This window comes from Strongylocentrotus purpuratus, unplaced genomic scaffold (assembly GCF_000002235.5).
Source record: "Strongylocentrotus purpuratus isolate Spur 01 unplaced genomic scaffold, Spur_5.0 spur5_scaffold_18, whole genome shotgun sequence".
NCBI classification, from domain to species: domain Eukaryota; kingdom Metazoa; phylum Echinodermata; class Echinoidea; order Camarodonta; family Strongylocentrotidae; genus Strongylocentrotus; species Strongylocentrotus purpuratus.
The window spans coordinates 13,095,386-13,108,976 of record NW_022145603.1 but is presented as its reverse complement, the minus strand read 5'-3'; the positions used below and the strand labels follow the sequence as shown (position 1 = coordinate 13,108,976).

Sequence of the window (13,591 nt, the reverse complement as noted above, 5' to 3'; positions counted from 1 at the left end):
CACTAACTACAGTCCACTACCCTCCTTTACGGGCTTTCGTTCTCTCTAAAAGACTCGATAAACGGCCATAATTAAAAGACATGATGAAGCAATGTGATTAGGAAAAGGGGCGAGGCGGACGGACCCAAGGACATCAGTTAGGCATGTCCCAGTATTTGTCACGCCCATACAGTCAGGCAGGCAAGCGTTGCGAGAAATCTAAATCTCTCTTTGCTCGTTTCTGCGACTGGTAAACCCATTTCGGAGCTTATGGCTTTGTCATGTCCCTGGTCGTTAGCACCGAGATGACATCACCAGTCGAGCGCTAATGCATATCCATTACTGCGCTAATGAGCGGTGGCAGTTACATTCACCCACTATGTCCCACCGTGTCCCATCATCAATCCCACGTGTTCCTTCTTGCGTCGATCTCTTGCTGTAGTCCCACATGTTTGTGTTTTTGTTTGTTTGTAGGCCATGGATGTTGACTGACGTGCAGCACGGTAGTGTATGTTAACATTTTTTAGGATGGCATCTTCAAATCTATTTTACTAACTTGAAAGTGGAATTTTTCTAAGAAAAAATAAAGATATTGAATAATAATAATAATAATAATGTTTCTTTTATAGCGCTATATCGAATTTAGAACTGATCAAAGCTATTTACACAAGTTTTTTACTACAGGGCAAATGGGAGGGGAGCTTGCAAAAATTCATAACTTTCTTATTCTTAATCAGAATTTGCTCAAACTTTCACTGACCTGCTTCTTCTAGTAAACTAATTTAATATCAGGGCCGACTTCCGCCCCTTTAACCCTTAAAACTGGTAAAAGTTTTTTAGGTTATTAAAGGTATAGACCAGCTTTGGAAATGCCCCCCTCTCAAAAAATGAAATGGAAGCTCTTATCACCAATCGTGTAAAAGAATATGTTTTGACTAATACGTGATGATACAAATTTTGCCGGGAAACCGTCTACTATTTGATATATTTGGTAAATTATCATATCTATCCAGCCTGGGTTGTGTATTATTAAGAGTTATGATTGATCTTAAGTGTGAGCAATACACGATGAGTCATAGACTTACGCTCAATATTAACCTTACGATCAATCAAAAGGCTTTATAATACATGGCCCAGGATAGATATCGCATACATGTAGTCCCATATACGTCTTTCTGTGTACAGTGCTTGTAACTTTACCAAGACTGGGCCAAATTTCTTATCATTTTGATGATTCCAGAACCTTGCAGTTATATGCTATATCGATGATCAACCTTTTCTGATTCTTTCACAATGCAATCACATGACAAAAATGCAACTTTCTCTTTAAAGCAGGGGAGTATACCCTTGTCCCAATTGATGAATAGCTCTTTACCACCCATCTATCTCATGGCCTCATTTTTGTCATGATGAAATGGTACGCCACACATAACTGGCATTGTCATTGAAAGGTCAGCCTTGTGGAACATGTCTCTCATCAACAGAAACAAGACGCAATACTGATCATCTGGGACTGTGATTGGAGTTAATGGAGTCACATACGTGTACGAACTTGTTTAGTCTCGTTAATTTGAACTGACTTTGATGGCAGTCCTTAGACTGTACACAATATTTGTTCTAGATGTAGAAGCCAAGCTCATGGCTCAATCACTGGTAATCTGTTGCGTACAAGAACCGAGCAGTCCCTGTGTTAAGCCAATGGAAATTTCATAATTCAGTAGTCAGTGGGGTAATTTTACAACAATAGATAGAAGAGCGGGATTATGCAAAGTTGAGTTGAACTGGTTTAAACTAGGTTGAGCTGGATTGAATTGGACTGAATACTAGATGTAAGATTGAACTATACAGAGCCAGATTGAGCTGGATGGACGTGTGTTCGATTGATCCAGATTGAATTTGATTGAGCCGGATCGAGCTAGATTAAGCTGGAATGAGATGGATATAGATAAATTAAGCAAGAGTATATTGAGCTAGCATGAGCTAGTTGAGCATGATTGAGTTAATTGGCTGATCATAGTAGATCTAACCGCAGTGCTAGATTAAGATCTCCTAAAGCTGGATTGAACTGGATTTAGTAAGACCAAGCTGCCATAGATTTTGCTGGAATGGGCTGAATTGTGTCGAGTTAGATTGAACTGATGTTGGATCTAAGCTAGATTGAGCTGGATTAAGCTGGATTGAGCTTGACTGAGTATGTTGCACAAAACTGAGCTTTATAATACTCTCTTAGAGCTGGATTAAGGTGGATTGAGTCATTGAGCTCATCTGAGCTTGATTGAGCAAAACTGGTCTGAGCTAGATTGAGCTTGAATGGTTTGTGCTAGGCTGAACTGGAATGCTAGATTGAGCTAGATTTATCTGGATTGAGCTTGATTGCACTCAAGTAAGCTCTCCAATTGAGTTCTTTTTAGCTGGATTGAGCTGGATTAAGCTAGATTGAGTTGGATTGAGCTAATTTCGGCTAGATTTGACTAGATTGAGCTGGAATAGAGATGAGCTTCATGTTGGACTCACCTACAACTGTAGATAAGTAAAAACTCAATTGATTGAGTTGAGTAAGATTCAATGTGATATTGATTCAAACTGACCTAAATTTGTGAACAAGGACTAATTTTGTAACATTGATTTAAGACTTTTATTCTTGACTATCACTGGTTAGAACTGCTTGAACTGCTTGAAATATACATTTAGTTTTATAATTGTCAAGGTTTAACTTGTGTGACCAGATCTACGTTACAAGGTATAATAGATGAATACCAAGAATTTTGTCTCCTTATAACATTTTCCTGAGCAGGTCTACCAGATGGGAAAGTGTTTGCCCTAATTTTACTTTAAAAAAATAGGACAGACATCACCCTTTTCAGAAAACAGATTCTGTTTCTTACATTTCTTGTCGATGAACTATAAGGGGCATTTACGCTCCAAGCAAAAGCTGTCTGTTGTTTTTTTCATTCTGAGTTTTGTCAGATGTTGCTAGGCAAAGAAACAACAACCTACCTGTGGATTGTGTGTTTTTGAAATGCCGGCCGAAACTCTGCCGTTTTTTGCAGTGTTAACGCTCGTTCTCAAAATGCTGGTGAAATATCATGTTTGGGCTCACGTGACTCTCATCACTGCCGTGCTATCAAACGCAGAGTAGTGACAAGTCACACATACTCATTTCTCTCAAAGAGAAAAAAAATTAGCAAACACTGACAGTTTTTTTGGGTTTTTCCAGTTTTGTAAATGGGAGACAAAAAAAAAAAATATAGTTTTTAAAACGTTTACTTTTTACAGTGTAAATGAACCTAAATTGACACTTCTGTGACTTCAAGAAGTCAACGACCTATCGCTATAACTCATCAAGTTAGAATTTTGTTTATTTATTTCTCAGGAATGTCAAATAATGTTTGTAGATTTTCATGGCTCATTGCACTTTGAGAATGGCCCAGCCTGTGGATATAATATGTGTGTGTGCAAGGCCTTGAGAGAAACAAAAATACTGTCAGTAACTTCAGTTCTGACATACATTGTAGGTCTACGCATTGGGGAGGGGGCATTTGCCAGGCCCCTCCCCCTGTAGCTTCTGTACTCTGGTTGGTCATATTTTCTTGGGGGCAGCGAAAGTATACATGACAAGACACCACCCCCTCCTCCTCCTCCTTCTCCTTCCTTGTTGTTCCTTGTTGTTCCTTGTCTTTGGAAGCCCTTCATGATACCAAGGACATGAGAAGTGTGAGAAGAGATGCAGTTTACAAGGAAATAGGGGTGTGGGAGTCTTCTTCGGTGAAATAGGACAAACATGGTGGCTTGTCCTACCTAGCAACACAGTATGTATGGATTTTGCATTCTGACTAATGAAACACAATTGAATACGGTGTAAAAATGAATTTGTGTTGAGGTGCTTCACAAAGTCAGATGCATGAATTTGGTTACAGTACGATTAATACTAATAGCCTGTTATCATTACCCAAATATTGCCATTTTGCCAAGTGACCGATTGATCCACCTGGGTCAAGAGAGACGAATGTGAGCAAAATGCTTTGGCTAAGGTTGTATGCACTGAGCGAAAATTGAACCTGTGACCTTTCGTGTGAGAGTCAAGAGCCTTCGCCGGCTATGCTCTGACAGGTCAATTGCTGTTTGGTCTACACCAAGCCCGTCTGCTATCCACATTTTGGTCTAATTATTATTTTGTCTACTACCATATCATATGGATGTAACACGAAATGGGCATTAGACAAACTGGGAATTACACCGACTGGAATTAAAGATAAAGACCAGTTATGGTCATGCGATTGCATTGTGAAAGAAACGTTGTGAAATCGATCAGAAAAGGTTGATCATCTAGCATACATGTAGATGTACTGCAAGGTTCTGGAATCATCAAAATGATAAGAAATTTGGCCCAGTCTTATCAAAATATATCAATTAGTAGGCGGTTTCCCAGCAAATTTTGTATCATCATGTATTATTCAAAACATAATCTTTCACATGATTGGTAATAAGAGCTTCCATATTATTTTTTGAAATTGGGGCGTTTCCAATACTGGTCTTTACCTTTAAGACTAAATGATCAACATACCAAATGGCTAGTAGACCAATTGGAGATTAGACCATATGGAAATTAGACCAAATGACAATTAGCCTGACTGGTCATTAGCCCAAGTGATAAGTGGACAAAATGATTATTAGACCATGGGGATAGTAGACTGGCTGGGTGTAGACCTTGTGAGATAGACTATTAGACCAGTTCACGGTTAGCACATTACTGCAATGACCCTGAATATCCACAGATCTTCAAACATGAAGAGGTCCCACTTTGTACATTTTGAAATTATTACTCCTACAGCGATGGAGGTGCTACATGAATAGCCTTTGTTTCCCCTTTTCAAAGAATACTTCCACCTGTGTATCATGGAGTGCACTGAATGTGCATGAATGAATAATGATTACATAACTGTCATGAGCACGTACCCAGTATTTCGTCTCCGTGTATTTCAAAATTTGTTCTGCAATGACCTTTATCTGCTCATGCTCAGACTGCAACCGTGAACTGGCTTATTCGGTAGTTGACAAACTGGTTGAAGACCAAATGGCAATTCATCTTCTTACATACCAAGGTGCTCCCATGGTTGCTATGGAGACCATGGATATTTCACATCTTCGTCTCCCCCGAATCCTCATGCCCGTTGTATTTACCTACCACTTGAGCGCCATTTTCCTTTGTCGTCAGGACCAACCCCTTTAAGACATTGTCCCATACCAGTCAAGTTCCCCTTCCAGCAATTACGTACGTAGTTACCGGGGTACTGAGGAGACGGTTGCTATGGTTACGCTGATGGTGAGAGCCTGTTTGAGCCTCCATCTTCATCAGGGCAGAGCTGCTCTCAATGGAATGTGAAATATGTCTGTTGTACATTATTAAGTGGCACCCACACCAGACCAGACCCACCCGCGTGTTAATTACATGTACCTTCTCCACACCCTGCTCCCCGCCCCATCGATCTTTTTAAATACCGGTAATAGAGGAAAGAGACGGAAGCTTCTAGCCTCGGCTTGAAGTGAAGGAATATTCCTCCTTCTTAATTTTATCAAGACTAGTATTCACATTTCATTTCATTTCATTTCATCTTCATTTCACAAACCATGATTAAAAAACATATTAAAATATAATTCATCATCATCTAGTGCCATCCCTTCGGAAGGGGTTGGCGGCTAATATGCACCTCCATCGCTTTCTGTCATGTACCCTTGCTCTAACCTCTCCGTAGTTAAGACCAGTCCATTTCATGACATCAAACCAAGTGATTTGCTGTCTACCCCTTTCTCGTTACATGTATATATATATATATATATATATATATATATATTAGTCTGGTAGGAAAGAAAGTACAAAATTGTATAAAACAATAGAGTAATACATACAAAATATCGGTAAAATAAATATTAGGGGGTAAATGAAATTGTGTTTTACAACAGAAATGTTTTGCAAGGCATGTGAACCTACAGAGGCATAGAGGCCTGTGGCTAAGGTAGCCCATGTTATTAAAGATGACGGTAAAAAGAAACAAACACAATTAAGGTTTGAGCCTCCACATACAAAAAGAGAAAAAGTTGAAAGTTATCAGTGATAACCATAACAATAAGTGATACAGTGGAATCAATACCGACTATAACACGAAAGCTACTACTTTTAAGAATCAACTCTAACAGGGTATGCAATAGGGTACTGAAAATAGCCCTTGAGTTTTTTCGAAAATAGTTGCGATCGTGTTACTATGAATTAAGTCAAAAAACTTTCTGGATCCTTAACATGCAAATATGCAATCACTTGCCTTTTACCTATGCCATCAGACAACATTCCTATATTTCAAAATTACAACAAGGCAATTAGACAAACAAGCAGTTTAGTAGCATGTATTGAGACTAAAGCGAGCATTGCAATACTCGGAAGACATCATCACACTGCTCAGAATATGCAACCCGACGTCAATTGTTTTTATGGAATCTGGCGTAATTGGCCGCCTGGGGACCTCACTGTACTTGGGTTGTGACCTAAATAACACAGGCCTACTGTTTATAATTCGAGAGCACCATTTTTTAAAGTGTCACATCAAAGGCAGTGTGTGATCGCTAAGTGAGCGATGATTAAGCTCACAGCAGGCTGGCACTGGTATTCTTGGGGATTGCTTGCTCAGGGAGCAGAGCACGGAGAGCGAGCTTCCCTGCTACTGGTTTACAAGCTACTGTGTAAATAAGCCGGTTGAGTAAAGTCTGCACAAAAATGATTCCGATTAAAGGTAAAGACCAGTTATGGTCATGCGATTGCATTGTGAAAGAAACGTTGTGGAATCGATCAGAAAAGGTTGATCATCTAGCATCTGCAAGGTTCTGGAATCATCAAAATGATAAGAAATTTGGCCCATTCTTCATAAAGTTACAAGCACTATACACAGAAAGATGTATATGGGACTACCCTATATCTCTCACAGACCTTGAGAGAAACAAAGTTACCAAATATATGAATTAGTAGGTGGTTTCCCGGCAAATTTTTTATCATCATGTATTAGTCAAAACATATTCTTTCACATGATTGGTAATACGAGCTTCCATTTCATTTTTTTGAAATTGGGTGTTTCCAATACTGGTCTTTACCTTTAATATGATGTATTGTATTGTATTTTCAAGAGCAATTATTAAAACAAAGGTGATTAGAACGCTGTAACATACTGGAACTAGCCTTTGAAAGGGTACGTGTTCACAAAAATACTACATTTTCCCTAGAAAATATCCATGATGAAAACATGCCCACTTTCCTTGAAAATCACAAGACAAGTTCTTCTTACAAAGCAACATTTCAAATCTTATTTCACTTGTTGAAAGGTTAAACTGATTTGAAAGGTTTCTTTTACAGGTTTTCTATACAGCTACACCATAATGACTTAATGTGGATCCGATGAGTTTGATAGTACAATGGAAACTCGTTTTAATGAGGTTCTTGGGACCAAGGAAATTCCCTCGTTATATCAGGAATCTTGTTATATCAGGGTAAAAACAAGAGAATATAAAGAGCTGGGACCAGCAAAACCAAATACGGGGAGGGGGCAATTTATCAAAATTTTAGTGCACTGGAGCCCTTTTCAGGTGGTCTTTGTTTTGTAAAATAAATGAGGTTGTCTTTGCCATTGTTTTTGAAAGAATTGCTTTAAAGTTCACCCAAGGAATGAATGTGTAGATATTGAGTCATAACAATTTTTGTTGGTGTTTTTCTCAACTGAATCAGATTATATTGTCTGTTGAGAGTTAGGTAACCCACTGCCTTCTGGAAATGGGTGATCCATGTATAAAGCCTATAGGAATTAGAGAATTCAGCAGTCAAAGAGTTAACTAATACTTTTACATGTTTACATAGAGTTAGCACTTTTGCAGGTTCTTTGCAGACTACAACCAGTCGTCTACTACCCAATTTGTCTATTCCCGCATGGTCTACTTCCAGCCCGTCTACTACCCACATTGTCTCATAATCATTTGGTCTATATGGTCTAATAATCATTTGGTCTAATGACCATTTTGACAAATATCCATCTATATTATTAATACGCAAAATCGCCGCGGGGGGTCTAAAACGGGGCAAAACGGTTCCTCAAAAACGTCTTTCCCCGACCCCGCTCGCCTCCACCGTGGCGCGGGAACGGTGGCACAATTCCACGAGGCCTGTCTCCCGTAACCCGCATGCCACCTCGACCCCGCGATCGACGTCAATGCCGTTAAACGCGGTTTCGGGGTTTCGGGGAGGACGGGCGGACGAAAGCACGGCGGGCGTTGTGGATTGCAAGGAGGCGACGAACCCGCGAGAGCGAGTTGACAAGGCGTGCTCCCGCCCTTTGTCTAATTATCAAAGAGAGACGAAGAGACACATAATAGACGAGAATCCACTCGCATCAACGGGTGTAGCAAATCTCATCGTAAAACGGTGGGGCGTACCCCGAGTTAGACCTCTTACTATAGGATATGCTTTGTAGCGTGTCAGAGAAATACACATTAACCGATGACTCACCCGGTTGATGAGATGTAGTAAATCTACGCTCTGACGGGCTGGGCTTACCCGTGTTATGGATCTTGCTATAGGGTATGCTTTGTACGCCAGACGGCCTATGCCTGTACGTGTATGCGATGATTTTACGCTCATGTCACACGCACAGTCGGTTTGCGACTTTCATTCTATGATTGCCGTGATTTGTGATTTGTATATAGTTAACGTGAATTAGAGGTATGAAAGCAGGGCTAACTTTGTGATTATCCCGTCCATGTTTACTGAATTGTGATAATCATTCTTCAAAGTAAAGTTTTCACAAGGAATCCATCGTAACTTACAGTTCAGTTGCAAGCTGGCTGTCTTGAGGCTCGAGTCCACACACGGACAGCGCATTGCGCCACATGCACTGCTGCCGTGCACTGTCGGAACTGTGACTGTGTGTGAGCTGAGCTGGGCTACATAGAGTAGACTCGACATTCGATAACACTTTGAAATTGCTCTTATTGCCCTGATTTCAATATAGTTTCGTGATTATAGAGGTATGAAACCTGAGCTTAGATTGTGATTATTCTGGCCATGTATAGTTGTATGCTGAATGTCGATAATCAATTGTCAAAGTAAAGTTTTCACAAGAAAATCAGACGGTCCCGGGTCGTTTAAAAACATAACCTAGCTCATTAGCTGAATACTAGAATACTAGAATACTATAGAATACTTTACTCGGTGATAAACAGTTCTTGCATCAAATCAATGCTTTCAAACGGGTATGGTCAAACAGGGTATATTATAAAAATCGTCTATACCCTATATAAAAATAATCACATATTATTTTTGATTGCACATAACCTCATAGGCCTCTTTCTATTTACCCCCCCCCCCCCCCCTCCCCCTCCCCTCCTAGAATCCCGTGGATTTTCCACGGGTCCTGCTAGTTTGGTCTAATTTCCATTTGGTCCAATTTCCATTTGGTCTAATTTCTAATTAGACGACACATATAATCTTTTATTCATTTAGTCTAATAACCAGTTACAGAGATGCCAACTAGTACGGATTTCCCGTAATTTCTACGGGAAATCGGCCGATTACGGGCGGTACGATTTTCATACCATAAATTCCGGATTTTGCAGATTTTGCCGATTTTCAAAATTAGCACTTTAAGGTTTAGCACGTACTTTTGACTATTGCAGCGCAGCCATCCTTGAATCCATGCATAGAAATCCCACAGGGCTTCCGATTGGACAATTTGTTATCTAGCACACCCCTTTCAGTGCATACATGTGCATACAACATGTGCTTCGCGAGCGGGGGCCGGGTAAAATACCTCTCTTGGCCGCGCTGCTACCGCCCGCCCATGCCCAGCGCCAGGCCTCGCTACGCTAGCGCCGTGTACACTGTCGGATTTCTCACAGGCTGTCACAGCGTTCGTCGATTTTCGTCAACAATCTGAACTCATGTTGGTTGGATTTAGATATCAATCATCATGTCTTCCACAACTAAGAAGCGTGGCAAGAAGTTACAGACTTTTAAAGAAGAATACAGTAAGAAATGGAAATGCATTGTGTAACACCAACTAATGAACAGGTAGACTATGTTACTTTTATTTAACTTGTTGTGCTATCGCACTTGCCAGCGTGCAGAAAAATTTGCGTCGCGCAGAAAATTACGGATTTTGTCTCCAAATTACGGATTTTTAGCCTTATGATTACGGATTTGTGCTCTGAAAGGTTGGCATCCCTGCAGTTAGTCTAATTGCCTGTTTGTCTAATGCCCAGTTCGTCTACTATCCCACAAGGTCTAATAATCATTCAAATGATTATTATTTGTAGACCAAATGGCAATAGACCTATTGAGCTAGCTTTCATCGTCTGACGCATGGCGCTCTTTTATATTATAACGTGTGCCTGACTGGAGAGTGGGTTGAAGATTATCTCAAGACCATTTACACTCTTGATTGCTCTGTGTCTGGCATGCCAGGAGGGCATGATTCATTGATGAGCGGGAGAGGAAGAGAAAGAAATAGAAAAAGTGGGTGAGGTAGGATTGTGAGACAGGACTGTGCGACAGAGAGTATGTAAGTCTGTGGAGGAGTGTGTGTGTGTGTGGATGTGTGGGTGTATGAGAAAGAGAGAAAGAGAGAGGAAAGAGAGATGAAAATAGAGAAAGTCGAGATGATGAGAGAGATCCGTTTAATCTGTTTTTTTGGAGATGGAGAAAGGGAAAGCAAGAGAATTTACCGATAGGCTAGAGATAGATGCTAAGATAGGGAGAGACACAGAGTGACTTAATTGTAGCATCTACAATTTGTTGGCAATACAAAAGGAGAGAGAGAGAGAGAGAGAGATAGACAGATAGACAGATAGAGAGAGAGAGAGGCAGATAAAGAGAGAGAGAGATATAGATAGATAGATAGATAGTTAGATAGATAGATAGATAGATAGAAAGATAGAGATGGAGATGGGGGGGGGGGGGAAGGATAGATGCATATAAACAAAGATGGAGATATGGTGATTAGAACAGGAGTTGTTTGTTCCTTGAATAGATACAGACAAAACACAGCCAGGTGTTTAGGGCATTATTGACACTACCTGTCAATGGTGTTTAGATCTTTACCTGATGTGAAGGTAGTGGAAACAAGATTGTGGTAGCTAGGAAAGGAGGGTTGAGGGGAGGGGTTAAGGAGGGGTGAGGAGATGGGTTAAGGAGGGGTAAGGAGATGGATGAGGAGAGGGATGAGGAGAGGGATGAGGGGAGGGAGGAGGGGAGGGGTTAGGAGATGGGTGAGGGGAGGGTTGAGGGGGTGAGGGTTAAGGGGATGGATGAGGGGAGGGGTGAGCTGATGGGTTAGGAGAAGGGTGAGGAGAGAGGGGAGGGGTGAGGGTGTAGGAGAAGGATAAGGAGGGGTAAGAGGAGGGATAAGGATATGGGTGAGGAGAAAGATAGCGAGAGAGATGAAGAGAGGGACGAGGGGAGGGGTTAGGAGATGGGTGAGGGGAGGGTTGAGGGGGTGAGGGTTAAGGGGAGGGATGAGGGGAGGGGTGAGTTGATGGGTTAGGAGAAGAGTGAGGAGAGAGGGGAGGGGTGAGGGTGTAGGAGAAGGATAAGGAGGGGTAAGAGGAGGGATAAGGATATGGGTGAGGAGAGAGAGCGAGAGAGATGAAGAGAGGGGCGAAGAGAAAAAACACAGCCAGGTGTTTAGCGCACATTATTGTATACACTACCTGTCAATGGTGTTTAGATCTTGGCCAGATATGAATACAGTGGGATAAGGAAAGGAGGGTTGGGGTGAGTGGTTTGGGAGGGGTGAGAGGTGGGTCAATTGAAGGGGTGGAGGAAGGAGTGAAGAAAGGGGTGAGGGGAGGCGTGAGGGGAGGGATGAGGGGAGGGATGAAGGTAAGGGAGGGGTGGGGTGATAGATAAAAAGAGGGGCAGGGTGAGAGATGAAGCGAGTGGTGAGGTGAGGGATGAAATGAGGGATGAAGGGGTGAAGCGAGGGACGAGGGGAGGGTAGGTAGGGGAGGGGTTAAGGAGAGGGGATGGGTTAGGGCTGAGGGAGGGGGGGGGGGGGTATGGTGAAAGGAGGGGTGGGTAGTGGGGCTATAAAGAGGTATGAAGAGAGGAGTGAGGGGATTGGAGAGAAATGGATGTGGGAAGGCTGTAAGAGAAAGAGAAAAGAGTGAGGATAAGAAAAGGTGTGCAGAGAGGGAAAAAAAAATAAAGAAGGGAAATAGCAGGAGAGAAGGGGATGGAAGGAGGGAGGGAGAGAGGGAGGGGTGGAAAGAAATAGAGATGGAAAGAAAGGCTGAAATAAAAGATATAGATTCAGAACAGATTGATTAAAAGAGAGAATGTAAAATGGGCGGGGGGGGGGGGGAGGGTTATTTATAAGATAACATTTTCTGCCACAATTTTCTTGGGCATCTTCTACCTAAAAGCCATGACACTTCTCTTAAAGGCACACTGTCCTACTTGTAGCTACTTGCTCCCTCTATATAGAAAACTTCCCAAATCGGTGCTTGTTGGTCCCCCATGATCCTCTTTTTCTTATGTTAAATGAGAGCTGAGTTAATGAGATAGCCACCTGTTACAGTGACCTTGATGGCTCACTGGGTGGTCTAATCCCTTCTAGCTGAAGTAGTAAAGTCTCCCTTTAACAGACTTTTGCTAGCAGAGAAATACAACCTTAACACTTGACACTATTCAGTATGCTTCCAGCATCTACCTTTAGTCCTTTACACCATCTAGGTTAATTTATCCATGCATCCCCTAACACCCGACACCGTGTCAATAATTGAGTGTATGCGCAGGGCTAAAAATGGACCGACGAACGACCAGACAGATGAACAAATAGCCATTTTAGCTCTTTTCCATGACGCTGAGTGTTTACAAGCCTTACAAGGTTCTCCCATATATTTGTACTTGGAGATGCTCCCATGCACGTTCTCCGAGCGGTGAAAGCTTTGAGCAAATGCCATCTTTGTCATACCATACGGCCTGCATCCTGCTGATGGTACATGTTCATGAATTAATAGCAAAAATGAAATCGAGGATGCTTTTTGTAAATATGGATACATTTTTATGCTACTTTGCTCCAGCGTCATCACAAGACGCCATGTACATGTATGTCAAAGTGAAGGTATACTTGTAATTGATAAGAGAGCATCATCATTTTCCTTGAAAGTTGGACTACATCTCCAAGAATCAGACCCATAATTCCTATCATGTTTATCAAACAAACCAAACCATAGAATACCTATAAAATGGGATGTTCTTATCAAGTTATCATGTATTTCAAGGGGAAGATAACTTCATCTCCAATTATAATTCCAAACGTGTTTGGGATACATGCATCTTCTGTCTATCAAACTATAGAAAGATACAAAGGGAGGTTCATATCAAATGTTACAGCTCAAAGGGCACTAATTTCGTCGCTGTTTTCACAAAGTGACGGTAGTGAAAAAAAATTGCATTCACTTTGCGTTACGATTTTCCTCACTACCGTCACTTCGTGAAAACAAGGACGATTTGTATAATTTTTGACAGTTTAGCTCTCTTTTTGCTCTCACCAGACAATATGCTGTTCATCGTTGCGGTGGA

The 13,591-nt window shown here is 41.4% G+C and overlaps 1 protein-coding gene across 1 annotated transcript in view; it reads left to right on the top strand.

The window, feature by feature from the left end:
• LOC589214 (CD151 antigen) overlaps positions 1–13,591 on the top strand; it is a 79,984-nt gene that overhangs the window by 30,951 nt on the left and 35,442 nt on the right. The window lies entirely within an intron of this gene.